This window comes from Rhinolophus sinicus, linkage group LG01 (genome assembly GCF_036562045.2).
Source record: "Rhinolophus sinicus isolate RSC01 linkage group LG01, ASM3656204v1, whole genome shotgun sequence".
Lineage (NCBI taxonomy): Eukaryota > Metazoa > Chordata > Mammalia > Chiroptera > Rhinolophidae > Rhinolophus > Rhinolophus sinicus.
In genome coordinates, this window is record NC_133751.1 from 53,104,121 (window position 1) to 53,132,069 (window position 27,949).

Consider the following 27,949-nt stretch of genomic DNA (forward strand, 5'->3'; position numbering starts at 1 on the left):
TAAATTAATAAGGTTCAATTAGGTAACTCTAAGAGCAGGGAAAAAATCAAGGAGGTGGTGGTGGGCAAGGCATGTGTAAAGAAACAAGTCAACTTGGTACATTGCCTTTGTTAGGGAGTTTCAGAAATGGGGACAGGTGATAAAGGACCTTGCCAGTCAGAAAGACATTGTGATGAGCTACCAACAGGAAACAACAGAAGGTCCTTAAAGGAAGGAGCTGACTTTCACAGCCAGTGTAAACCTTTTCAGGATGATCATACAGACTACCATCTAGAGTGGGAGAGGGCATCTGAGGGCTCTTGTAGAAACCTGGAGAAATGGGAATGAAAAAAAAGGGAAATAATTCTTTTGAGATTATTTCCTTCTACAATTATTATTTCGTTTGTTCGTTCATTAATTCATTCAATCAACCAATATGTACTGAGTGTCTGTTCTGTGCCAGGCACTGGGTATATACTAGTGGAAAATACAGATTCAATTTTGCTGTTATGACCAGTTGTTTGTTCCCACGACTGTCACTTATAGCAGAGTAAGAGCACTGTACCACTGAGATGAAGTCTGTTACTTCCTGCCTCGTTCTGTGCTTTGCACATGGTGGGCGCGCAAATTCTGTAGCCTGGATTGATACACAGCCTTAATGCAGCATGATAACTAAATACACAGAGCTGGGAAGAAAAGGCAGGGTGGCATCTATCTCGCCTGTGAGACCAGAATCTTGCAACAAGCGCATGTGTGCGTCTATGTGTATAGTGGAAGGCGTACCTGCCCAGAGTGCCTGGCAGCATTCCAAGCTGCAGGACCAACCCTTCTTTTTACTTGCCCGCTCAAGCCAGCAGAGGTAGTAGCTGGGCACCAAAGGGACTGGACGGAGTGCAGCCTCGCGTCCCCCCCGCAGTCCCGCCCCGTGCTACTCCTCCTCACTGCTGGAGGGGCGGCCCTGGGTGACGCCCCGGCTGCAGCTCCGGGAAGTCCAGAGAGCGGTGGCTGGTGAGCCCAGGCAGAGGGTGGAGCCAGAGCCGCGCAGTGGCAGCCAATCGCGCCACGGCGGGGGAGGAGCCCCAAAGGGGGAAAAAAGAAAGTGCGGCGGAAAGTAAGAGGCTCATTGGGGGAAGACTGGCCGGATCAGGGTCCCCAGGGCTCCGCTTTGGCCAGACGCACGCAAAGAAGCAGTGCTGGGAAATCCTGCTTCCTTCCTCGCTGCTTTCGCTGCACTGGGCTCTGCCTTTGCCAGAAAGGTGAGTCTCGCTCTGTCGATAAGGGCTCGAAAGAAACACAGATCCACAGAATCTCAGGGTAGAAGGATTTGTACAAATCCTCTCGTCCAACCCTCTTTTGTTTCCAGGAGGGCAAACTGAGGCACAGAGAGAGGCAATGGCTGGGATAGATCACACAGCTGTGGCCAGGATTGGAACTCAACTGTCCAGAGCCCCATCTTTGCTTTGTAGGGATTTAAGTAACGCAGTTGCAGGACGGCTGCGCGTTGCTGCACCCCTCTTCCAGCCCTTTAAGGGATCTTCCCTGGTACCGTGTTTTCCCGAAAATAAGACCTAGCCGGACAATCAGCTCTAATGCATCTTTTGGAGCAAAAATTAATATAAGACCCGGTCTTATTTTACTATAAGACCGGGTCTTATATAATATAAGACCGGGTATAATATAATATAAGACCGGGTCTTATGTTAATTTTTGCTCCAAAAGACGCATTAGAGCTGATTGTCTGGCTAGGTCTTATTTTCCGGGGAAGCACGGTATATATACTTCGCCTTGGTTTCTCCAGAGCGCTGCTGTGAGCCGTGAGGATAGAAGAGGGCAGTGTGTCCCAGCCTGTATGTACCACGTCGCTCCCAGCCTGGAGCTGTTACAGCCTGGGTACAGGCTGCTTGCAGCTTTGCTGCCTCCTCCCCTGACCTGCTTTCTCAGAGAAATGCCCCTTCGGAGGGTGCCTGTCATGTTCTTCGTGGAATAGGTGGAGAGGTGAGGGACGCCCCGGCTCTGGTGACTTCCTATGGTTCTTACAGTTCTCTCTCCAGCCCTGGGGGGAGGAAGCAGAGCTGGTGGTCCTGTGGGGCATAGGATGCCCCTCATTTAGGAAGAACTGGCTTCATGGAGCCATAGCTCCTCTCACTTCTGAATACTGGGACAGAACAAGGAAGCGAGTTAAAGAGAAAAAAAAATCACAAACATAAAAGCAAACTTCTGCTGTTTCCTTTAAGAGCCAGTCTCCAGCCTGTCTTCCCTCCACCCCCTGGTTGTGAAATTGTGAACCACATCGCCTCTCAAAGCATTTTGCTGCTCTGCTCCACAGATCTTCCGGTAAGCTACCGGTGAGGAGAATGTACCTGGTTTTGGCTCCAGCTCTGCAGCTGTTAGCTGGGTGAACTTGGGCAAGTTATTCAATCTTTCTGATAGTCAGGTTTTTTCCAGATGCAAAATGGAGATCATAATGCTGACAGTGAGCCCTTAGGGTAACTGGGAGGATGAAATGTGATCATTCAAATAACATGTTTAGCACAGTGCCTGGTCTGGCACCTGGGCAGGTTGAGATTGATGGACACTATTGTAAATATTGTTGTATAGTAACCTTGGAGACAGTGGGTTTTCATAAAGGTGATTTCTTACTACCTTATAGTGACTTTTTTTTTTTTTTAAATCTAAAATGCTGTGGTTTCTTCTTTGGAGTTTGAACAGCTCTGTAATAGTACATGCTTTCTGAATGCTGTCCACATGTGACTGATCGTGAATGCTTGAATTGGAATATAGAATTTTTCTCAGTTATGCCAATCCCTACTCATTTTTAGGCCAAGCCTCAGATCGGTGAAGCTCTGATCTGAGGCATCCTTTATTGGCAAAGGAGTCTTGAATTTGATGAGAGTTAGGAAGACAAGAGGAGACATTGAAAGTTTCATCCATGTGACAGACTGTTTTAAGCCTTGTATTCCTACTGTCTTAAGTGAAACAAGCAACTTAATTTTTTATTGGTATAGGAAAACAACAACAAAATTCCCATGAATATCTTTTGCATCATTTAGTGATTCTGCTAAACTCAGTCCCTTCTGGACACAAACTTACCTTATTTAAATTCAAACATGCACACATGTGCCCACACTCATCTTCCTTTATGATATTTTAAAATGAAACAGTGTCACCCTGTTCATGACAATTGATTTCATTCTGACCGACTTCATACAATTATTTACTTCTGTTTCTTGGCTTACCATAAGTCCCTGAATTGAGTGTCCAGCATTCATAGTTGGCTGCCTGCTTCAGAATCCCTTGCATTTGCATGCGGCATTGATGAGTGCATGGGAGGGAGTGAGATACATATTGAGGGATGGGAAGAGCTTGGTGGTGCCCCTGTACAGATACCTCCCGCTCCAAGCATTTGTAGAGGATGGGATCACTTGTTTCTGTCAGCCTGTCCGTGTGCATGCATTGTGATGAGCTGGCCAGGATACATCTGAATGTGTTCCTGAAAGACTGGGGACTTTGGGGGAAAAGGAAAATGTTCAAAGTAAGGTCAGCAAGGGGATGGAAGGGAGATTGAAAGCTAACTCCGTTTGGTTCTGGTTCTTTAAAGAAAGGATTCCCATTTGTACCCATCTTCCTTATCCAGATTATTCTTTACCAAAATCATAGATACAGTTAACATTTCCAAAATGTGTTCCATATATATTACCTTCCTTCTTACTTGCCATAGCCCTGAGAGAGGGAAGTACATGGCAGGCATATCAATAGTGGTCGGAGCCCAGGTTTTGTGGTCAAATTCAAACTTCAGTCCTTCCTTTGTAGGTAGGTAATACTGAGCAGTTTATTCCACCGTTTAGAGTGTCTACTTTATCCAATTCAAAAATGGAAAGAAAAACAAAACTCACCTCCATGGGTTTGTGTGAGGATTAAATTAAGTGAAATAATACATATGAAGTGCATGTAATAAGTAGATGCTCATTAAATGATATCCCTTCTTAGTGAATCTGAATTTGTTGAGAAGGAAACTGAATGAGATACAGAAAAATGAGAGGTTGCCAAGAGTCATGTGGTTATTAAACTTTAGCCCTGGGAATACAGTTCACACATTTTGATTTCTAGTTAAAGGCTTTTACTGTCACATCCTGTAGCCTCTCCAGTGAGATTTTAGCAATTTATTGTTAGGTTGACCTTATTTGGCTAGCCATTGCAGAATATCGTTTTTGTCCCAAAGAGGATATTTCCTTGCTAAGGGAACAATCCTTGAACATGCTCTGTTGAGTTTAGCAGAGGCAACTCTCAGGAGAGGAAGTTTCAAGGCCATGATCTCTAAGGCAGCCTTCCCACTCTCCTGTGTTTGATGTCATGCACCTTCAATTCCTAGTGGGTAGGGTACTATGAAGACATAAAGTTCAGAATTACGTCACATTTGTCTTCCTGTTTTGAGTAATTCTTCCCTGTACCATCCTTGTGCTAATTCACAAGGTGGTAAAAAGATTGAGGAACAAATGTCATGAGTGACCATAGCATTTTTCACTTCTTTCGCCAATTCTGTGGGTAAAAGTTAGAATATAGACAGCAGCATGCAGAGGCTGCATTTGCAGAAAAGTCCAGTGCTTGCTGGTGGCACTGACCACTGGTCTGGAGTTCCCATCCTCCCTGTGGAAACTGATGGCTGCAGGCTTACGTAGCAAATGAGCAGATCTGTTCCCAGCCCAGGAAGTGGGGCCATTTATCCATCGAGACTCCCTATAGGCCATCAAGTTTTTCTGCTTTGCAGGAAGCAGACAGCCTTGCAAATCCTGTTCTGGGAGAAACATTTTGCTCCTTGCTTTTGGCATTTGGGAACATATGTTTGCGTTTGCTAAAAGGTAGGCAGTTAGCATCATCTTACCTGGCACAGTTAGAACAGCAGAATGTGGCTGGAGGAAGTCAGAGGAGAAGGCAGAAATAATAATAATAATAATAATAATAATAATAATAATAATAATAAAGGTTATCTCCAACATAACACACAGTTTCATTTGTTGCTCAACTTTCTGAGTCTTTTGCTGGTGACGCAGATGTAGGTTCTGGTGAGTCACTGTCGCCTTGCCTGTGAAATATTAGAGAGCCACCTACTGTGCTCTTTGCCCATTTTGGAAATTGTTCTGTAGGAGAAATAAAAACCCCAACAAACAGGAAGGTTACAGAACATTTGGTATCTGATATTTTGGGGGATTAATTCAGGTTAGCTACTGTTGCTAAGTTCTTTTTTTTTCTTTTTCTTTTTTGAAATGAGACTGCATGGTTTACCCTGAAGGGGTTGTTAAGAGACCTTGTTCTAGCCTGACTTTATTCTGACTAGCTCTAGCAGCTGTGACAGTGTGGAGTTTTAGAGTCTAGAATGTTCCTGAGGCAAGTTATTATGTTGAGATGGGCCTTAGTCTCCTCAGCTAGGAAACTGGAACACTGATGCTTGCTTAGAAGCTAGAGTCCTATCAGCACCTAATTCATAGGAAGTGTTTAATAAACATGGCTTCTTTCTTCTGCTATCAACTCTTTCAATTTATTAGTCTGTCAAATTGTGAAAATCAAAGTTTAATAGCTACACTTTAAAGAATTCCATCATGGTTTGAACTGTTTTACATATATCATCTTATTCATTCCTTGCAATAATCTTGTGAATTTTTTCAGACAGCTGAGGCTCAGTGCAGTTAGGTATCGGGACCCTGTGTCACACAGCACAAAACAAATACCAATGCTGAGACTCACCCATGCATTTCATTTTAGAAATAGGGAAGACCTGAAATGGTGCCGCCTCTAACATAGAATTGAGGACCTGGATGAGGACTGACAACCCACCCCATCCTCATCCTGCCATTGTGATCCTGGCATCACCTTGCCTGAGACTATGAAGTCTCTTTACCTTTGGGTCTAAAATGTGAGGCAGCTGCACTAGAAGATCAATAACGGTCTTCTGCTACAATACATTGTTATTTTTCTTTAAGATTCTTTTCAACTCTGAAATTCTATCACCATATCTCTTTATGTAAGTCAAGGCTAAAGGGGGAGAAGAGGAATAAAGAGAAATTATCTTTATCATTTTATGCCAAGAGATCATTTTTCGCGTCAAAAAGAGGAGGGCAGGGGAAATCAGCATTCGTTCGTGCATGTACTTCTGTCATTTCATTTAATTTCCCTGTGCCTAACACAGTGCCTCGTCCATAAAAGGTGCAGGGTGGAATGGATGATGGATTCATACTATGTCAGGTAGGCCCAGCACTGGCTTCCCAGTTTTCTCATATTTTCTCATATCATTAATCATCTCACAGGCTGTCTCTACAGACTAATAATGTAACTTCAATTTCCTTTAATTTTGTGGTCACAAAATCAGACAAATGATAATGAATCACAGACTCGAACAAGGTTGGACATCCCTGGCTCAGTGGTGGAAAAAGACATTTCTATCCTAATTATAAAGGGAGATTTGCAGCAAACACAGTGAGGGATGACACTGACGTGCATACTTGCATATATTGACAGCAAGGCCGGGGTCATAAATAAATCACCTGAAAGAAAGAAGGAACTTTTCAGGGAAGTAGGAAGTTGCAATGAGTTCCAATTTCAATAATTCTAAGAGCAATAAAGAATTCACATCAATCTAGCTGTTATTTGACATAATTGGACATAGGGACAGGTGACCTTTTATGTCTAGTTTATATCCAGGAGATGCCTGTGGTTTCTACCTGTCTGGTACATAAGTCCTTACGATTACACTGGCTTCCTTCTTTCCCAATCAATACTAAAGGCAACAGAAAAGAGGATCAGTCATGTTATACGCGTCAGCTCTGATACCTGAAAACGTTATTTGCATAGATCACACAGTTTCTTAAGCCAGTAATGGTTAGAGGGTATGGTGACGTAAAATGTGGCTGTGGAATAATCATGGGCTTTGGCATCAGACTAAACCTGCCTTGTTTGATTTGGACGATTGGTCTATCTCTGGTTTATTTTCACTCTCTGTGAAAAGTAGATAATAAAACACATTTTATCATGCTTTTGGTAGATGTCAATCATATATCATAACATTTTGGTAGGTGTGGATCATATGCCTGGTGCATGGGGATTTTAAAGTGGATTATGGTTCACATCTGCAATGATATTCAGCTGCATCCCCCAAACAACATTGGCCTAGAAAGTAGAAGACCTAGGTTAAAACAGTAACAGTTTCTGTTTATATAGAACTTTAAATCCTCAATATGCTTGTTATTATGAACACACATAGGAATATAAATATATATATGTATGTATACACACATATATATATGTATATATATATATATATATATCAATAACTCTGAGGTAAGTAAGATAAATTCTGTCAACAACATTTTGTATTCTGAATCTGAGAGGCTAAATATTTGCTATGGCCACACAGCCAGTAAAGAGTGGAGCTGAGACTTGGACCCTAGCTTTCTAACTCCAAGATTATGTAGTCATTCAGTCCATCAGCCCTAGTACTTGGTTAGTTCCTTTCCTTCTCTACGAAGCTACTCTCTCACCTCTAAAATGAGGAATTTGGACAAGGCGCTCTCTGAAGTACAGTGTGCTATGAATCTGTGCCTGTAGAGTAACGACTTAGGAGATGACATGAAAAGCTAAGAGCAGAACTACGCTCTTCTTTCCGCAGAGGCATCCACCTGGCGTGGCCTGGGGAGCATAGTAAGGCCCCTACCCGGCAGCCTCCTAGGCCTCAGGGGGAAATCACAACAGATTGCAGTAGGAGTTAGATGCATACAGACACCTCTTATGTCCTTAAGGATGTGATTCTGTCACATTTCTATCACCTACAAGCTATGTGCCCCATTAGGATCCAGGTTTGGGGGTGGGGAGAGAAAACAGACAGCTGCATGAGGCACATTGACATTTATTGTTTGGAAAGTGAAAAGAGTCTTTTAATATGAAGCAAGCTCTGTATCACCGTTAATCACCACCGTAATCTTCTATAAAGAAATAAAGGGATAAAATATTTGGCTTTTATTTCTTTATTTTTTTTTTTGCCATCTTGAAATGTATTTGATTGATTGAGTGATTTATATTTTTAAGTTGAAATATAACTAGCATACAATATATTAGTTTTAGATATACATAATAATTATTCAACAGTACTCACCTGGCACTACATATAGTTATTGCCATATTATTGATTGTATTGCCTATGCTAAAAAAGTGATCACTACGTTAAGTCCAGCAACCATCTGACACCGTACCACGCTATCACAATATTATTGACTATATTCCCTAAGCTGTACATTACATCCCCATGACTTATTTGTTTTATACCTGGAAATTTGAATGTCTTATTCTTCTTTCTCTTCCCCCCTTTTAATTTTTCAATTACAGTTGACATTCAATATTATTTTATATTAATTTTAGGTGTACAGCATAGTGGTTAGACATTTATGTAATTTACAAAGTGATTCCCCTGACTAGTACCCACCTGGCACTGTACATAGTCATTATCATGTTATTGATTATATTCCCTATGCTTTACATCCCCATGACTACTTTATAACTACCAATTTGTATTTCTTAATTCCTTCATCTTTTTCACTCTGCCCCTAACCCCTCTCCAGTCTATTACCTGAGACATCTAGTACCCATCAGACATTATACGTAGTTATTACAATATTATTGACTATATTCCCTATGCTGTACTTTACATCCCTGTGACTATTTTGTGACAACTAATTTGTACTTCTTAATCCCTTCCCCTTTTTCACTTACCCCCAACCCCTCTCCCATCTAGTAACCATCAAAATGTTCTCTTTATCTATGAGTTTGTTTCTATTTCATTTGTTTGTTTGTTTTGGTCTTCAGATTCCATTTATAAGTGAAAGCATATGACACTTGTCTTTTGCTATCTTACTTACTACCGTGTTTCCCCAAAAATAAGACCAGGTCTTATATTAATTTTTGCTCCAAAAGATGCATTAGGGCCTATGTTCAGGGGATGTCATCCTGAAAAATCATGCTAGGGCTTATTTTCCAGTTAGGTCTTATTTTGGGGGAAACACGGTACACTCAGCACAATACTCTCTAGGTCCATCCGTGTTGTCACAGATGGTAAGACTTCATTCTTTTTTACGGCTGAGTAATATTCATATATATGGCTATGGAAGAGGGATATATATATATATATATATATATCCCTCTTCCTTAGCCATTCATCTATTCAGGGACACCCAGGTTGCCTTAATATCTTGGCTGTTGGAAATAATGCTGCAATGAACATATGGATGAGCACGTCCCCTCAAAGTAGCACTTTGTGTTATGTTGGATAAATACCCAGAAGTGGGATTATTAGGTCCTTCTTTGTCTCTCACTATAGTCTTTGTTTTAAAGTCTATTTTGTTCGGTATAAGTATTGCTACCCCAGATTTTTGTTTTTTTCCATTTTCATGAAATAACTTTTTCCATTTCTTTACTTTCAGTCTGTGTCTTTTGATCTGAAGTGAGGCTCTTGTAGGCAGCATATACAAGGGTCTTGCTGTCTTATCCATTCAGCACCCCCTATCTTTTGATTGGAACATTTAATCCATTTACTTTGAAAGTAATTGTTGATAGGTATGTAGTTATTGCCATTTTATTATTCATAGTTTTTATTTTTATTTTTTTCCATCTGAAAGAAGTCCCTCTGAGATTCCTTGTAATACTGGTTTGGTGGTGATAAATTCTTTAGCTTTTTCTTTTCTGGGAAGCTCCTCACCTGTTCTTTAATTATAAGAGAGAGTTTTGCTGGGGATAGCCTCCTCGGTAAAGGTCCTGAGTTTTCATCACGTTCAGTATTTTGTGCCAGTCCCTTCTGGACTGCAAAGTTTCTGTTGAGAAATCAGCTGACAGTCTTATGAGAGTTCCCTTGTAGGCAACTAATGGCTTTTCTCTTGCTGCTTTTAAGATTCTCTCGTTGTCTTTAATCTTTGGAATTTTAATTTCGATGTGTCTTGGTGTTGCCCTCTTTGGATTCACCTTGTTTGGGACTCACTGAGCTTCCTGGGCTTGTATACAAAGTGAGGGAAATTTTCTGTCATTATTTCTTCAAATAGTTTTTCAATGCCTTGCTCTCTCTCTTTTCCTTCTTGTACCCCTATGATGTGAATGTTGGTGGTATGCTTGATGTTGTCCCAGAGGCCCCTTAAACTCTCCTAAGTTTTTTGGATTCTGTTTTCTTTTTGCTGCTCTGATTGGGTGTTTTCCACTATATTATCTTCAAAATTACTGGTTCTATCCTCTGCTTCATCTAATCTACTGTTGATGCCCTGTACTGTATTTTTCATTTCCATTATTGTATTCTTTATTTCTGAATGGTTCTTTTTTATGTTTTCTATCTCCATTTTTATTTTTCCTATCTCTTTGTTGAAGTTTTCACTGAAATCATTAAGCATCCTTATAACCAGTGTTTAGAACTTTTCTATTTTGTTTAATTCTCTTTCTAGAGCTTTGTTCTGTCCTTTTATGTGGGACATGTTTCTTTGTGTCCACATTTTGGCTGCCTCCCAGTGTTTGCTTCTATGTGTAAGGTTGCTGTGTCTTCCAGCTATCTTAGTAGAGTGGCCTTATGTAGAAGGTGTGCTGTGGGACTCAGTGGTGCAGCCTTCCTGGTCACCTGAGCAATGGACTCGAGATGTGTCCCTTATTTGAGTTGTGTGTTCCCTCCTGTTTTAGTTGAGCCTTGGTTGCTGTTTGTACATCAATAGGAAAGACTGACCCTCAAACTCATTGTGAGAACTGTCTGTGACTACAGTGGAGGAATTTTGGTGCAGGGGCTGACCCTACAGAGCAGGATCTGCCTCAGCAATTCTCTGGTGCCTGCGCAATCTGTCCTCTGGGTGTCTTGTTCTTGGAGGCTGCTGGGTGATATTCCAGCTAATTTCAAAGCTGGCCACTAGGGGCACCAGCCCCAGGGCCAACTGGGAGGGGACCCACTATAGGTCAAGTTCAGCCACAGCTTGTGCCCCACCCAGGGCTACCCTGCAAGATCTACAAAGCAATCCATAGATACCTGTCTCCCGTGCCATGCTTGTAAGTGCCTGGAGAGGCCAAGCTGCAAACCAAGGCCAGCTGCTACTAGTGCTAGGCTTAAGGCTGCTCAGCCAGAGGTACAGGAAACACTTAAGCCAGATATTGCTTGTCTGGGTTCCACGAACCTTTGAGAGACTCTAGGAAAGTCTGCAGCATGAGCCAAGGCAGGTTTTTATGAAAAACCCACTGGAAACAGCTTGGGTGGGCAGAGACTCAGAATCACCAGGGCAGGGCAAATGAATGGTGTCAGTCAGCTTGATATGGACACAGATAGGGTGGCCACATGTGTCTGCATGTTGGGATAGGGGAAGGCTGGTTTCTGCCAGCCCCTCCGTCTGGGAGAAAGCTGTCCCTCCAGCCCTTGTCTTGAAGCCAGACAACTCACTTCCCTGCACCCCCACCCCACCCCCCACGCCACCACCATATGTCCCTGTCGCCTCTCCAGCTACTGCCCCAGTGCTGGAGCTCAGAGCCAGTAGTTCCATCGGCATATTCATACGTTGTTTCTTTAAGAGAAGTACTTGGGACTCCAGCAGCCCTTCATCTCACTCAGCCACAATCTCTACTGGTTTTCACAGCTAGAAATTACGGGGACTTCTCTCTCTGGCACTGGAACCCTGAGCTGGGTAGCCTGGTTTGTCACTGGGACCTCATGCCCTTTGTGTGGAATATCTGCCGCTGAGATATCCCTCCCAATTTTTAATGTTCACGTGCGGGTGTGGGACCAGCCCGTTCCGCATCTTTGCCCCTCCTTACCTGTCTCGAGGTGGCTTCTTCTGTTTGTCTTTAGTTGTAGCGCTTCGGTTTATCAAGATTTAAGGCAATTCTCAATGATGGTTGCTATGTAGTTTAGTTGTAAATTTTATGTGGTCATGAGAGAAAGTAAGCACAGCATTTACCTGCTCTTCCATCTTGACTGGAACTCCTTTGGCTTTTATTTCAATTTTAGCATTATGAGTGCATATTTTCTGTTTTCTTCTTTAGAGCTAATTTAAAGAAGAAGCTTGGCTATTATTGGAATAAATATAGGAGTTTTTTCAACTTATGGAAGTGATGAACACTTGAGAGTGGTAATACACACTAAATAGAACTTTTCTGGAATATTAGACTTCAATTTTTCAATTACAGAGTGAGATAATGGTGGGGATTTGGGGATTGAATAGATAGTGTGGGTAGTGCAAAGTTGGCTGGCTTTGGAGTCAGAGTTGGTTTTCAATACTGTAATAGATATGGCTTGCTTAGCCGGTCCAGACTTAGTTTCCTCATCTGTGAAATGGTAATAAGCATGCTCTGGATAAATAGTCATCTATATCTTCATATATATATATATATATATATATATATATATATATATATATATCTGTACTTATACCTATACCACTATCTGTCTATCTATATTTATCTTAGAGAGGTTAAAGTAAGGTAAAATATGTTAAGTACCTAGCACTTAATACCTGGCACCTAAAAGGCACAGCATAAGTATGCATTCCTCCCTCTTCATTCAGCACTGCTGTTTACGCCAAAGCCTCACCCATTTGATGCAACTCAGATGGAGAGGGGGAGTATATGAATTAGATGCCTCGGCTGGTCTAAAAATATCTTCTCCAGTTTGACAAACAATGTGGATGTCAACAGATAGGGAGTGAATGAATGTGATATTTATCTTAAAATATCTAGAAAGCTTTCGTGTGGGGAGGAATTAGACCAGTGATAAATTGTGGTGAATGGACCATCTGCATTGGAATCACCTGGATATTTTGTTAAAGAAGCAGGTATCTAGGGCCTCTGCACTGCAGTTTGAGAAGCACTGGATTAGAATGTTCTATACTGAAAGGTAGTATATAGTAGGGGGTCTAGAGTCTTTTTACAAAGGTTCAAAAATTCTGGCTCCATCTGTGTAATCCTAGGCAAGTTATTTGACGTCTCTGTGTAAAATGAGATAAACAGGATGCATAACTCATTGGTTGTTGGATGCTGTTATGAGAACTAAATAAGATAATACATATATGAAGTGCCCAGAATAGTGACTGGCACAGGTAAGCACACATTATTTCACTCCGTGCAGACGTCAATCTTTAAAGTACTTTTGAAGGCCTTTTATGATGCATTCTGTTTCTTGTGTCCCAATTCCCTGACAAGTACATGGCTAACCCCTTCATCTCCTTGAAGGCTTTGCTCAATGTCTCCTACTGAAGGCCATTTTGATTGCTTCATATAAAGTTGCCTCACATCCTGCTTCCTATCTCCACTCCCGCCATTCCTGATCTCCCTTCCCCTGCCTTACTTTTTCTTCTCTCCATAGCAGCTGTCACCTTATTATCTTCCACATACTACTTAATTAACTTAGCCTATCTGTTGTTTATTGTTTATTGTTTGGTTCATCCCATTAGAATGTACAATCCACAAGGACAGGGATCTTGGTTTTGTTCATACCACTGTATGCCAGGTGCCTAGAATAGTGCCTTGAAAATTGCAGCTGCCTAATCATGAGTAAATGATGAATACGTAAATGTATAGATGGACGTTAGTATTATTTGCTTCCTAGGAGTAGAATGAAGCAGATGGAACTGGACAAGGAAACAAATTATATGTATAATATTGAAATACAAATGTGTCTTACACATACACACACATACACACTTATACATATATGTGTGTATATAATTAGAATATTTAATATATATTTAGAATATTGAAATAAAAATGTGTGTGTGTGAGTGTGTGTGTGTGTGTGTGTGTGTATTTATAAATTATCCAAAATTGCCTTGGGAAGCAAAGGTGTTGAAGTGATTCCTTACTGGTAGCGTTGCTATAAGGATATTTTGGGAGAGAGACTAAAAGAAAAATATGAGTAAACAGACAAGTAAACCGAAGAAATACAAGTGATTTCAGGATGAGAAATAAGGGGCTGCAACTATAACAATAACAACAACAGCAAGGTTGGAAGGATGTGCAGACTGACAATTTTAAATAGGGTGGTCAGGGATGGCACCTCTGGAAAGGTCACTTTTGCCTGAGAAGGTGCCAGGATAAGTCTGAGGTCATGGTTGAGGTGGCAGGAGCCAGGTGAGAGGGAGAAAAGGGCTGGAAATAAGGTCCTAAGGTAAATGGGGGCTAGATTAGACTGGCCTTACAGGCCATAGTAGGGAGCGCAGACTTTATGTAAAAAGCAGCAGAAAGTCACTGCAAGGACCGAAGTAGGATGGGGATCAGATTTGACATGTTTGGAGCCTTGAATAAAGCGTGAAGGTAAAAAATGGAAGAATTTATTTATCAGATGAGGCAATGAACTACTCTGATCTCATATTATTACACGTTTGATTATTTAACAAGACCTGCCTGCCTTATGTTTTCCTTTTCTGGTAAATTACATGTAGATACAACTTCTGAAAATGAAATGGTAAATCTCCTAAGAAAACTCGCTGTTTAAAACAGGTTGCAAAATTCAAGTGCCTACAGGAGCCAGATGTAGGTGACAGGAACATACCTGGAACAGCCGATGCCTGGGCTCAGCTAGCCGCTGATAGTTGGTAATACAGGGCAGCATTACTTTCATAAGTAGAAAAAAACAGGAAGCATCATGCACATACACATATAAAGTCATTTTATGATGTTATTCATAATTTTCTTTCCTGTTAGAATGTCTCAAAAAAAAAAAAAAGTAAAATAGCTAAAACCTTTTTGCCTTTTCTCAAATGATATCATTCTCATTTCCAAATGCACTAAGTAATGGATGGAACTGTATTCATTCACTGTTGCTCAATTCAGTTCAGCTGGAAACTTTACAGCTCTTGTGTAGGTGTTTTCTGTAATCAGTGCCTCAAAACATTAGACGTAGAGCTATTTCCGTATAAGATTTTAGGTACCAGTGTCTGAAATCTGCTGTACTGAAGAATGAGCATGTGAAAGGCAAATTTAATTCCGTATCAAATCAATTTCTTCTTTCTGGCTCTACAAATCTCACTGGTGCCTAACTCTTCAAGAAGTAGAACTCCTAGAAGTCTTCACTGACACATGCATATATAGTCTTGTACGTAGCTCTTAATATGAGCTAAAAGTAGCTTCATAATATGTGCGAGGCATTTACAGATATTAGCTTATTGAAATCTCAGAATGACATTATGAGGCAGGTACTATTATAATTATCATTTTACAGAAGAGAAAACTGAGGCCCAAGGTCACAGAGTTAGTCAGTGGTAGAGTCAATATTTGAACTTGGGCAATTTGAACCACTGTACCATTCTACCCTTTGATTGGAAGAAGTGACGCTAATATTTTATTCATGTCTATTTCTCCCATTTCACGGTGCCTCATATGAAGGAATAGTTCAATAAATATATTGAATCAGTGAGTGAATGCACTGCCTATTCTTTCAGATTGTATCATTTCAGGAGCATAGAGTAATAAAATCATGGGTTTTAGACTGAGACAACCTGGGTAGGGTAATGGGGCTTATTACCTCTGGGATGTGGTAAAAGTACTCAACGTCGCTAAGCCTGTTTCCTCATCTGTGTTGTTGGCACAAGGATAGAACTGTTGTTAGGATTAATTAGGTACATAAAGTGCCTGCAACATAATTAGTGCTCAGTACATTTGAGCTTTTTATTATTATTCTTATTTTTTGAACTAAAATAATCTCAAATATGCTTACACTTATATACTCAGGCAGTTTCTCAGTTGTGCTTGTTTCATTAACTTTAAAAATCAAAACCAAAGATCGAATCACATCAGCAGTGATGTTCATTTTGTTCCAGGAGCCATGCTGGCACCTTGCCCTCCGCAGGGCATGCCTGTAGGTTGAAGGGCCAATCCTTTGAAACTACATGGGAGCAAAGGTGCTGTAGGACAGCCCTGTCTCTCTCTTCCAAACATCTAACATCTGGTATGTCAATACTTCCAAACTGCTCATCCTTCTCCCCATCAGGGCTTAGATTGCTGGCAAGTTATTTTACATTCCAGTGATAACCTCAGAGCATTCGGGATGACAAGGGAAACACAGCAGAACACCCAAATTTTGCCCTGGATAACACTTAATGAGGCTAATTTACAGAGCTTGCCTGAAGTTTAGGACCTCTTGCTAATCATAATTACTAATATTGATCCAGTTCTTCACGTGTGCCAGGAGTTGTGTTGAGTGTTTTATTCTCATGATCTCATTCAATCCTTATTGCAACCCTGTATGAATTTTAAATTTTAGTGGTAAACAAAATCAAAAAGTGCCACAGTTGCTTCCCTCTGTATACTGAGGGATTATGATGATAAAATCAAATATTTCTTACCAGTGTTTTGCCACATTTTCTTCCAAACCAAGTTTGCAGGGTTGCAACACCTTTGGAATCTCCAGGGAATTTCCCTGCAGTAAAGAGATGTTTGGCAGAGAAATAAGGCAAAGGTTGTATAGGGAAAGCAAGAAGCTTCATTCTAGTTAACAGGTTTTTTGTTCTGTTTTGTTTTTACCCTAGAAGAAGCTATAACAATGAAATGAGTCCAATTTGTTGGTTGCATGTATTTGCTTCTTTGTAATAAACTAATGTGGTGCTGATTTGCAATGACCTTTTTTTTCCTTTAGGGTATTTAAAAGGTTTCACTTCTATCCTCCCGCATCTCCCAAGTTCGATGATTCCCTTTGAGGAAAGATCTACACAACACACACACACACACACACACACACACGAGATCAGTGTGTGAATTATAGCTGACACTATATTTGTTGAAAGAATGCATGACAAATTCTTTTTTAATCTTTTTCTGAAAATAAGAGCTGCTGTGAGATTTTTTTTTAAATGGTAAAATTTCATATATAACTGAATTTTATTTTAAAATAACATGAAGAGATTATTCTAAAATATGTGGCATTACTCACTCTTGGTGATGCAGGACGTTTATTGGAGTGGACTGTAATTCCTTTAGAATTTATTGAGGTGAGATCATTGACCTCATATACTATATGGCCCCAGACCATATACTTTTAAATTTGTATAATCTGCTTTTTTGTTTATTTTCTGTCTTCTCTCTGTCTTATCGTCTGCTATTTCTTCCTGCTTTCAACCTGTCTTGCGCTAGCAGTATTCTCTCCATTCCCCATTCAATTAGATGTTTCTGCTTTAGTACTGACTAGGGAGCCAGGTAACGAGTTGTGTTAGAACTGTGTGTAAGATAAGAATAAACAGTGTTGAATTTGGACCAAAGAGACTGTTTTTTGAGAGAAGGGAATGGAAAATTAAAGTGACTATAGAAATAGTCTCTTACGAGTGAGACTATACCACGCATACTTACACAGTGGCGTTGGGTTTCAGTTACCTGTGTTGTTAAAGAGGAAGTAGTGGCATGAGAAATTCGTTTACTCTTTTGGACAGCAAGCCGTTTCTGAGGATTTCCTACAGGCGAGACATTGGTGAGATATGGAGATTAAAATATAATCCCATAAACACAGCTCCTGAAGAATAAAGATTTATAAATTATAATGAAAGCTATTATAGTCTGTATAATATTTGGAATAGTGTAAGAGTGTGTGGCATAACTTTTAAAAGATATACGGTAAAATATTTTGGTGTTTCCAAGGAGAAGACTGCTTGTGTCACTCCAGAAGGGGTTTATGAGGGAGTGGTATTTGAAGTAAGCCTGAGTGATGAACAGGTTTTACACAGAGAGAAATTGGTGAGGTGCAGTGGTATATGAGTTAGGGTCTGACCAGAAGAGTAGAAATTATATGGATCAATGATATGGAATATGGGACATATCATAGGGAATAGATCTACAATTGTGGGAGCTTTTAGGGGACAATTAAAGCCCCAAAAAGGGACAGTTGGGAGATCAGATAAAAGTCACTAACCAAGGAACCTGACAGGGAGCCGGTGAAGAAATCTGTGGAAGACTGTTTCCTCTCCCTATGGTGGGCAGGCAGGCAGGCAGTCAGTCAGGAAGAAAAGCTGGATGTGAAGTGGAACTCATGAGGGCAAACCTCAACCCTTAACTGTCTCTCCCTGTATCTAACCCCTACTATGTGGGTGGCCTGCAGAAGGAGATGGTGCACTTAGCCGTGCAGTATCACCCATGCCTGGCTTCAGACTTGGAGAAGTTGAATGGAGCTGAAGCACTATGGGTGTGGCTGCTGCCCCCCTCTAGGAGCTGAGCCTCCAGCTCAGCAATAATGTGTGTGAGCTGCAGTAGTCCACAGATGACCAAAAGGACCTTCCCAAAGCTATGGCCACTGCTTCACTTATTGCATTCAACTCATGCAGATTTTCCTGTAGGCAGTGCTAACTAGGACCCAGACAGGAAAGGGAATTCTGGAAAACATAATTCCATTGGAAGTTGATATAGTTAAAAACCACAGATGATATCCCAAATAAAGGGAAGAGAATGAAAACATAAAGTGAAGGAGGGAGGCCTGTGCCTTGCTCGGTAAGAGCCCCATTTGTCAGGGAGATGGTATATGAGCAACAGATTCATTGAAGATCAGACTTTAAAAAGATGAGTGAGTCTCTGTTATAGAGGACCTTAGATACCCTGCTGAGGAATTTGCACTTAATCCTTTAAGGCAAGGAGAAGCACTGCATATTCTTGAGCAAGGGAGAGATATTATCAGATATGTATATTAGACAGATCTTGCATTGGGAGTCAAAACATTGGAACTTAGAAAGAGAATAGGTGGAACAATTAGTGATGATCTTGTTATAATCATCCAGGCAAGAAAATTTGCATCCCCAGAGCTCTGTTCTGTTCTCACCAAAGGAGGTGACTCAGAGTCTTCCTAAGAGGTTGTTCAGGATTATCCTGGGAATTAAATCAGTGTACATTGCCAGCCAAGGTGATTTGACCTACGGTTATTATTGTGAATGATAATGTCATTGTGGCATATCTAGATATCTGTTCTTTAAAATTCCCTGATGATTATGCCTCCAGTATGTGAAGAGAAGAGAAGGTATATGTGCACTTGGAACTTCAACTGAAATGAAATTGGCTTATGCAACCACGTCAGTATCATTTTGAGGGAAAAGTAAATATTACTTATTTCACTTAGTAAAATACTAATGGCTTTTGTCTTTACTGAATGGTAATAGTAGTATTCCCTTATGTTTGTCCAAGTGCCTACCAATTTGCAAATTATTTACATGTCCATTATCTTGTTTGACTTGACATTGACTCCGCAAGGTCAGTTTGGTCTGAACTTGAATGAATGTAAGTGAGAAAACTGAAGCTCAGAGGTTGTGATAACCATCAAGTGGCCACTTAGCCTTTGATGAGTCAAGAGTGCTCACTGCAGCTCCATAGATTCAACGGACACCTTTCTCTCACTTGTCCCTCCATTTCACTCTGTACCTACTGATAATATTCTTGGAACACATATCTGGTTATGCGGTGTCCTGTTCTAAATCTCTCCATACGTTTTGGATTTCATTACATTTAATATCTCTTTCCACCCAGAGAGCAAACTCCTCACAACCCACATGTTATTGTTGTTCAATTCCTCATTTCCTTGCAGGATTTTTTACTGCCTTGCTTTAAAGTACAGAACACCAAACACAGGGTAAAGAGGAAAGCCTTTACAAAAGCAGACCTGAGCGGGTACCTTAACATTCCCAGGAGATCCACACATCCTTAAATTAGGTCATTCCATATGTCTTCCCTGTCAGTGCTTTCAAGCACATACTCCTAAACGTTTAAAAAACGTATCTTTGGCTTCCTACCTGTCAAAACACAGCAGAACTCATTCATTTGTCTTGACTTATTTAAAACACACACTTACACCCTTGTGCTATATTACCTGAGAGTTCAGCAGCCAATGACAAGAGAATACAAAAGCTATAACCTACATTCAGTGTACCCCTGAAGTGCTCTGTCTTCCTAGAGGGATGCCTATGGCATTTGAAATTGGGGTGACAACCCCAGGTTCTGTGCTTTGGGGCATCTGGGATTGTTGCAGTTATTCACATAGAGAGATGGCTCAGGGGAGCAGGAGGCTTATAGAAATCGACCTTCTCCAGCTGCCACTGAACAGTACTTTAATGGTTCTCTGAGACTACTAGATCATTAAGGTCAAAAGGCTAACCCCCTGACTGCAAAGAGACCAGAGAGGGATGTGCCTTGTTTAGAGCCAGCCAACCTGTCTATAACTGGCCTTCCGAGTTCTGGGACAGTGAACTTTCCACTGTAGTGTGCTGCCTCTCCTGCCTTGGTTCTCCCACCTGAGAACGGGCCTCATTTCTCCCTACCAGATATATAGGTTTTCTGCTTCCTTGTATTTGTACATAGAGAAAAGTTTGGGTGAAGCAAAGGTTAGACTTCTAGTAACAAGAAAGAAAAACAAACAAACAAGAACAGAATTGCTAACAAATTTGAGTGCTTACTATGTGTTTTATAAGATTATCTCATGTAATCCTGATACCCAGTTCCATGAGATACGTTGCTGACGTCTCCACCAAAAAGGAAACTGAGACTTAGCACGCTCATAGTTAAGAAGCTTGCATAGCTACGGAGGAGCTGAGTCCAGTTGTGTGTGATTCCAAAGCCATGCTGAAACCTTGGCTTTGGTGAGGCGTGTCTTCTTTTGGCCCTGTCCAGTTAGCTGACACATACTCATACATGAGCACCTAGTGACAGATGTTTGGTTACTGCACGGATCTGTTCAGCAATTCACTAGAAATCCAGCTTGGGTGAGCTAGCCCACTGGTCATTGGAGTTTCTGGCCTCTTATTACTTCCTTTTCTCCTTTGTTCAATTTCTTTTTAAGCCCAGGCAGTAAGGAACCTACGCTGTTCTCCCTCTTTTAATGGCATTTTCATTTCCTTAGTATATGCTTTTCTGACTTTGAGGTTTGGCTAGGTGAGTAGGGGAACAAATGATTTCCAGAAGCCCTACTGTCCTATTTTTGAAAGTGAGATCTATGGAGATATGGAAGTGTTTCCTTCAAACACCAGGACCAATGGGTTAAATGCCCAAAGATGTGTAAAAGAGAGAGGCACTTTTCTGACATGGCACCAGAGTCCTCAACCAGGACAAGTAGGTAGAAATTCCAGGGAATCAGAGTCCAGCTCCACTTAATGAGACATTTATTACAGTACGGGCCATATGAAAACTAAATTGGTCATGCATTCACCATCACTAGAGATATGTAAAGAGGGCCTAGACATCCACTTGGCAAGGATGTTACAGGGAGATGTGAACATTGGAAAAATAAGTTTGCGTCAAAATGACATTTGAGGGCCTTTCCGGCCTTGAGATTCTGTCTTGAATTCACTTAGAAAGTTCATATTGGGAATAAAGGTTTCCCCTTGTTATAATTAACACCAACTAGTGATGTCGCCTCCTCCCTCCCCCCCCGTGCTTCCCCTATCTGAACAACTACTCGATTTAAGAAGGGGACTTAGGATGAGGAAGGATGTGGTTCCTTCCCCCTTGGCAGCACTCCGTGTCAGAATGGAAGACTTGTGCTGGGCCTGGCACAGATCCGTCAGGCCATCTTACCAGCCCAGTCGTGTCTGTGACCAGAGCACGTGGGAGGTACACATCCGTGTAGGAAAACCTCCCACTGGCTGCCAGCTCGGGATTTTTGTTTTGTTTTGTTTTAATTACTAATGAATGCAGTCTTGCCCAGGGCAGACCTCTTGTAGGAATGAAGACACACCCTGAAACAAGTCCGAGTCAGACCAGACAAGCATCTCCTGAAAAAGATTCCCTCCGTAGTTGGCAGCATATGAGAAAGTGTCTTTGAGAGCAGTTTCGCTGCGCCATTTCAAAGGAGAGCTGCTTGCTGGCCAGGATGTCAGGAATGCAAGGCTGCTTTTTTTTTTTTTTTTTTTTCCTATTTTCTTTTTTAAATTGGCTTACTACTAATCTGAAAGCTGTGCTGTTCAAAAATGATAATCCTTTGATTTAATGTCAGAACTGAGACAATTTCTCAGTTCTTGAAGGAAGGAGTATTACACAAATAGAAAGTATCCGGTAGTTGATTAACAGCTTTGATTTGAAAGAATAAAAAGAGAGATACCCAAACTGGCAACCAGTCATGCCAACCATTGCTGCAATTAAGAACGGACAATGTTTTTACTTAAACACAGTGATCTTTCCCTTTAGGACTTACAAAGACTTTACCAATATCCAACCCAGTTAAATATATACAAACATGTATACACATGACTTATATTCATCTTTTGTTATCAGCATATATTATTATAATTTTAACACAGTTTTTGCCTTTCTTAAAATGTGTATACTTTTTTTTTTGGCGCCGTGTGTGTGTGTGTGTGTGTGTGTGTGTGTGTGTGTCTGTCTGCATGTGTGTCTGTGTATATAATGAAATGTTATAGCTAAGTATGCTTTGCTCAAATCTATGAAGTCTTATCGTTTATAGGGAAGCTTCAGGAACTCACAGCTATCTGAAGTCAGGTCAGCCCCACTGTCCCCAGGAAATAAACGTGAGAAAACTTCATAGCTGCAAGGAATCCATAGGGATCTGTCTAACATTGTCTGGAGGCAGTTTGGCCAAGATTTCCCATGTACGCCATAAATCTTCACAAAGTCGTGGGCAGAGAACAGAAACTTCAGCTTTTCTAGCAGCCTGCTCATTGCTCCTGGGCCCAAGCAGCTGTCTTCTTTTGACACAGGACCATTGCCTGTTTAGACATGACTCTTAGCAGAGATATAAATGGTGTGTTCTTTTTAGGGGACAGTTACAATTTCTAGTAGTTTCTCAGAGATGGGAGGCAGCATGGCTTCATCAGAGAAAGGCTTGAAATGGGAATCAAAAGCCATCTCACATTTTCACAAGTGAGCCATTGGCCTCATGAAAGTAACCTCTCCTTCTTTGTCTCCTGTTTCCCAAATAGTGTCCCAAATAACATGATTTGACTTCTGAGGCCCTTTCTGGTTTACTAGAGGTCATCTTGATAAGCAGCTAGTTAAAGGGGGAGAGAATTAAAAAGCAGCTAAGTAGAAGATATTGCTTAGGGAAAATATGTCCTCTATTTTAAATAGGACTTGAAAAGCCTTGTTGCAATAAGACTCTGTGACAAATATATGAAACTGTCTGTATTACAGGGTAATCTTTGGAGTTCCCCTATTTGTCTCACTTCTATTTGTTAAGATCTGTGTAGAACCATGAATCATATCCATGAGGAAGCTTAGAGATCATCAGGTACAATTGGCTCATTTTCCACATAACCACCCCAAGGCCCTTCTCCAGAGTTACATTCCCTGGAAAAGATTCCCTCTGTAGTTGGCAGCATATCAGAAAGTGTCTCAAAGACATATGCTGCCAACTACAGAGGGAATCTTAACAGACTTAAGACCCTTGAACTTAAGTCTCCTGAGTCCTTGTGTGATTGGCTTTCAAATATATTGCCTGTTTGGTGTATTTAGCAATGGTGAGTCTTTAGCGAAAAGAATCAGGCTGGATTCTCAAAGTTGACTGATGCTCAAAAATAGAATTTGGTGACCAGAAAAACCTACTAGCAAGGAGATTTGTCATGTATAATATTATATATACACATATACATATACATATACATATATATATATATATACATATATATACATATATACATACATATATACATATATACATACATATATACATATATATGTGTGTGTATGTGTATATATATATATATATATATATATATATATATATATATATATATATATATGATTTATTTTCCCCATGGTATATGTATTGGACATGAGTTCCCTTTTGTGCAGCTCTGTTCCTGGCCAATAATGCCATTCTTTCTTGTAGGTTTTAGAATGTCTACCTTCTCCAAGAAAAACTGTGCCTTATAACTCACTCTTGGGTCCCCACCAGGAACACTAACCCTCACATTTCTGATCACAGTCTTCCTTAAATGTAAAACCTCAGCTCTGTGAAAATACTCAATAATAGGTTCATTTTAGGTCACAGAGCATTATGAAAAGTTAAGATTTCAGTTCCTAATTACTAATTTTATAATCATGGGGTAGCCACAAATACAATAGTATAAGATTTACTTATCCTGGATTATAAATCTGATTATTCCAAACAACTAACTGACCTTGGATATCATGTTATCTCTGTGCTTTTATTTTTCTGTTAAGTGAGGTGGTTGGCCCAAGAGCTTCTTGAGATTTCTATAATCAAGGATCTTGTTGTAACTGTTTTAAAATCGCATGTGTTTCTGAAGTATATTCCATACTACATGGCTATCTTATATGAGTGTCCTGAGATGTGCTGAGAAATTATACTTTTAATTAGTAATTCATGGCAATGATTGATGTCCCCAGGATATAATGAAATATGTAAGACTCTAACACTAAATGGCCCCAGATTCTGAGATTACTGTCGTTTTGTTTTGTTTTGTTTTTCACTTTTGCAATACCTCAACTTTCTCACTGCCATCAACAGACCTTCTTATAAAAACCTTTTGCCTTCCATCCAAATTGGCTACTCTTTCTTGCTTTGGCTTAAGGGCTCAGATAACCAAGTTGTTAGAATGAGGATCTGAGGATCTGTACTATACGTGAAGTTGATTATTTCTTTTTTAATTTTTTTTTTTTGGATTTTAAGGCAGAACTCATCCTGGTTTTATTTAGAGCACTAGTTTGCCTCATTGTTGGCTAATGGGTATTTGCTTGATAATTGACACATTGTCTAGTAATTGAGTCACTAACTGCTGAGGTAGAACTATATGACTTTTATTCTGTGAGTTGCACTTTCCACTTCCTTTCACTGTTAAGCTTCTTAGACAGTAGAATCATTTTAGGTTATTACTGTGGGTAGATGCTAGGAATTCTATGGATTTTTATTAATGCTAAAGGAAAATCACCATAATCTGTAAGTATGAAAACAGCAAACTAAAAAAAAAAAATCAAAATATCATCAATAAGGAAATGGTTCAATATACTATGGACAATGGAATTATATTTAGCCATTAAAAGGAATGAAGTGTACTTACACGAACAGATCTGGAAAAACATGAATGATATATTGTTAAATAACAGAAGCAACTTGTAGACCCACATATTATTAAACTTTACTAAAAAAATAAATAAATAAATAAATAAACGAGTATATGAAAAGATGGAAAAATCTGAATCTAAAAAAAAAAGTTAATGTATGAATGATTATGTTAGGAGTGAAATTGATAAATGCTGAAAAGAGAGAAGGGGAAATAATGTTTTGTTTGTTTTTTAACTTTTATTTATTTTAAGTGTGTTTTTCCAGGACCCATCAGTTCCAAGTCAAGTAGTTATTTCAAGCTAGTTGTGGAGGGTGCAAATCACAGTGGCCCATGTGGGGATCGAACTGGCAACCTTGTTGTTAAGAGCACCGCGCTCTAATCAATTGAGCTAACCAGCCGTCCCAATGTTTTTCCTTCCTATCTAATATAATTTTTTAAAAATGAGGGCTAGCAGGATTATAGGTATTTCCCCCTATCATTTTATTATAAAAATTTAAGAACATACAGCAAAGTTGAAAACATGTTACAATGAATACCAATGTATCATCACCTAGCTTCTATGATTAGCATTATAAAAGACTTGCTTTATCACATATCCATTTATGTGTCTATGCATGGTATTTGCTTTTTTCCCCCAGTATTTTCAGACCTATTAAAGGATTTGGCCTTCAGCCTCTTGCTAAGTGAGACTCATAGCCATAACACCATATTTACAGATTTTACTAATTTTCAGACACAGAAACAAATACTGATAGAGACAAATACTTTACCTTAGGTACCATAGATAACTTTTCTCTTCTTTTTTCCTATTAATAATGTTGGCAGACAGCAATGAACTTGTCCTTGAATTTCCTAGGCATCCTGTGGGTCCCCTTTCCCCTGCCACCATGCACTGACACTGTACTATGCTTTTCTATTTAGGCACTTTTGTAAACCCTGCATACTGTTAGAACCTCATTTAGTTTCCTTTTCTAGGATACTGCATTATGAAATGTTTCTGGAAATTATCAGGTTTTGAGAATAAATAGAAATGATTTGTGATTCTGCTGAGCCACTACTTGATTTTAGGGTTCTGAATGTCAGATTCTTTAAGGAGCATGGCACAGACCATATTTTGTTTTGGGCCTACATAGTCTCATTTGAAGAAAAGCTAGTCAGTTGAGGATGCGCTATGATTTGCAGAGAGGCAATTATATCGAAGAGCAATAACGGTTTTGGGTACTTTGTTATAAATATGAAAATGTGGACTATGAATAACGGTAGGCCTGACCTAAATGCTAGGATGCCGTATTCTGCATAATTTATTTTAACAGCTGGAATTTGCCTCCCTTTTTGGTGATCAGATGTCCCTCCTTGCCCACCAAAAGGGTCAAATCTATATAAGATCCCCATCATTTCTCCCCTGGTTTAGCACTCTAGGTCTAGTTCCCATAATTCCTTGTCTGTTCCCCTGCAGATTATACTCCAGTCTTACCGGATATCTTGCTTTCCTCTAAATACCTGATGTACTTTTCTGCTTTCAGAACTTTGTTCAAAGTATTTTCTCTTTTTGCAATTCTTCCTCCTCTTTCCTTCCCTCCTTTCTTTTTCACTCCCCCACTGTCCTCTGTGGTCTCTCTGGTCCCCACCTACCCTCACAGGCACACACATCTCTACCTGTTTCAATGCAGGGTCTTCTCTATGTAAACCTATCAGCTGGAAGGAATCACTGCTTACTTAGCATTTCCATTTACTTTATCACTTAGAGGGTTGCTTCTCAATCTATGGTCTGCAGAGCAGCAGCAAATGCAGCCTCTGGAGGCTGACTGGAAATGCAGACTCTTGTGTCCCGTCCTAGACTTACTGAGTCACAACCTCGATTTTACCAAGACCTCAAGATCATCCTTATTTACATTGCTATTTGAGAAATGCTGTCTTAGAACAGGCTTCCGGCTTTGCCTCTCTCTTGACTACTTTGTGTCAGTGGATCAGGAATGGTGTCTTCCTCATCTTTCATCGGCAGGGCACAGTGGACAGCTTGGCACACAGTAGAGGACCTTCAGTGTGTGTTTTTGAATGAAAGTCTGCACTTTCAATGAGGTGGGGTAAGTGAGGGAAATATAGGTATGCAGGGTATGTTCATGAGTTCTGTCAGCAAGATAGCTTTCAGATTGTCTCATTTCTGTCATTGCTGTGATTGGGTTTTACAGACCTTAGTACAAAAGGGTTCACCCCATTATCAAATCTGTTTCTTTCTCTCACTTCTTTGAGAAGTGCCACAATGATATGGGGTATTTGAGCTTTCAGAAGCTCATGTGAATTTGCTGTCCAGGGGGTTCAATTTAAGGCACAGGGAAATGTTGTGTTGATATTTTATTAATAAGATTCCAGCTGGACAACTGGCATCATTGTTTATTTGTTTCAAGAATTGGAAGCCTAATTAATCACAAAGTGAGAGTAAGAATCAGATTTGGGTACATCTGATCTCAGGAAATAAACATTGTTTTAGAGAAGCTTCATAATTTCCAAAGATAATTTCCATCTCCCCTTGTAGATTCTCTTCAGATTCTTTCCCCTAGCAGTTCCATCTTTCCCACTTTTCCCTGGATTATTGTTTTTCTTATTGTCTGTCATTCCGTCTTCTCTTCTAGTTTCTACCACTTTGTTTTGTAGTTTTCTTACTTATTCCACTGATTAACCCCATAATCAATACTTTCATGTTGTACAACCCTGGTTATGTCCTTGCTTCTTCACAAAAATGCTGAGTATAATTAGTAAAATTAAATACATATAATATATAAAATAAATATAGAAATAAATGTATAAAATAAAATAAGTACATAAAATGAGAATAATAAATAGCATAATAATAAAATAAGTAAAATAAAGTAAATATAAATAATATAATTATAAATAAAATAAATAACCACATAAATGATAATTCAACCTGTATAACAACAAGCCTAGTGGACACTTGCTATGTTTTTACTGTTATTAAAAACAAATTT

At 40.0% G+C, this 27,949-nt stretch overlaps 1 protein-coding gene across 13 annotated transcripts in view; it reads left to right on the forward strand.

Annotated features, from left to right (window-relative positions):
- The first annotated feature begins 1,071 nt into the window (after positions 1-1,071).
- Positions 1,072-27,949, forward strand: part of IL1RAP (interleukin 1 receptor accessory protein) — a 127,761-nt gene continuing 100,883 nt past the window's right edge. For 9 of the 13 annotated variants that reach the window (XM_074329425.1, XM_074329433.1, XM_074329446.1 and 6 more), the window contains exon 1: positions 2,211-2,313. The gene's annotated coding sequence lies outside the window, so the exon portion shown is untranslated. Of the gene's footprint in view, positions 1,236-2,210; positions 2,314-27,949 lie in introns of those variants that run through there. The other 4 variants (XM_019743144.2, XM_074329498.1, XM_019743146.2 and 1 more) reach the window with 4 other exon arrangements.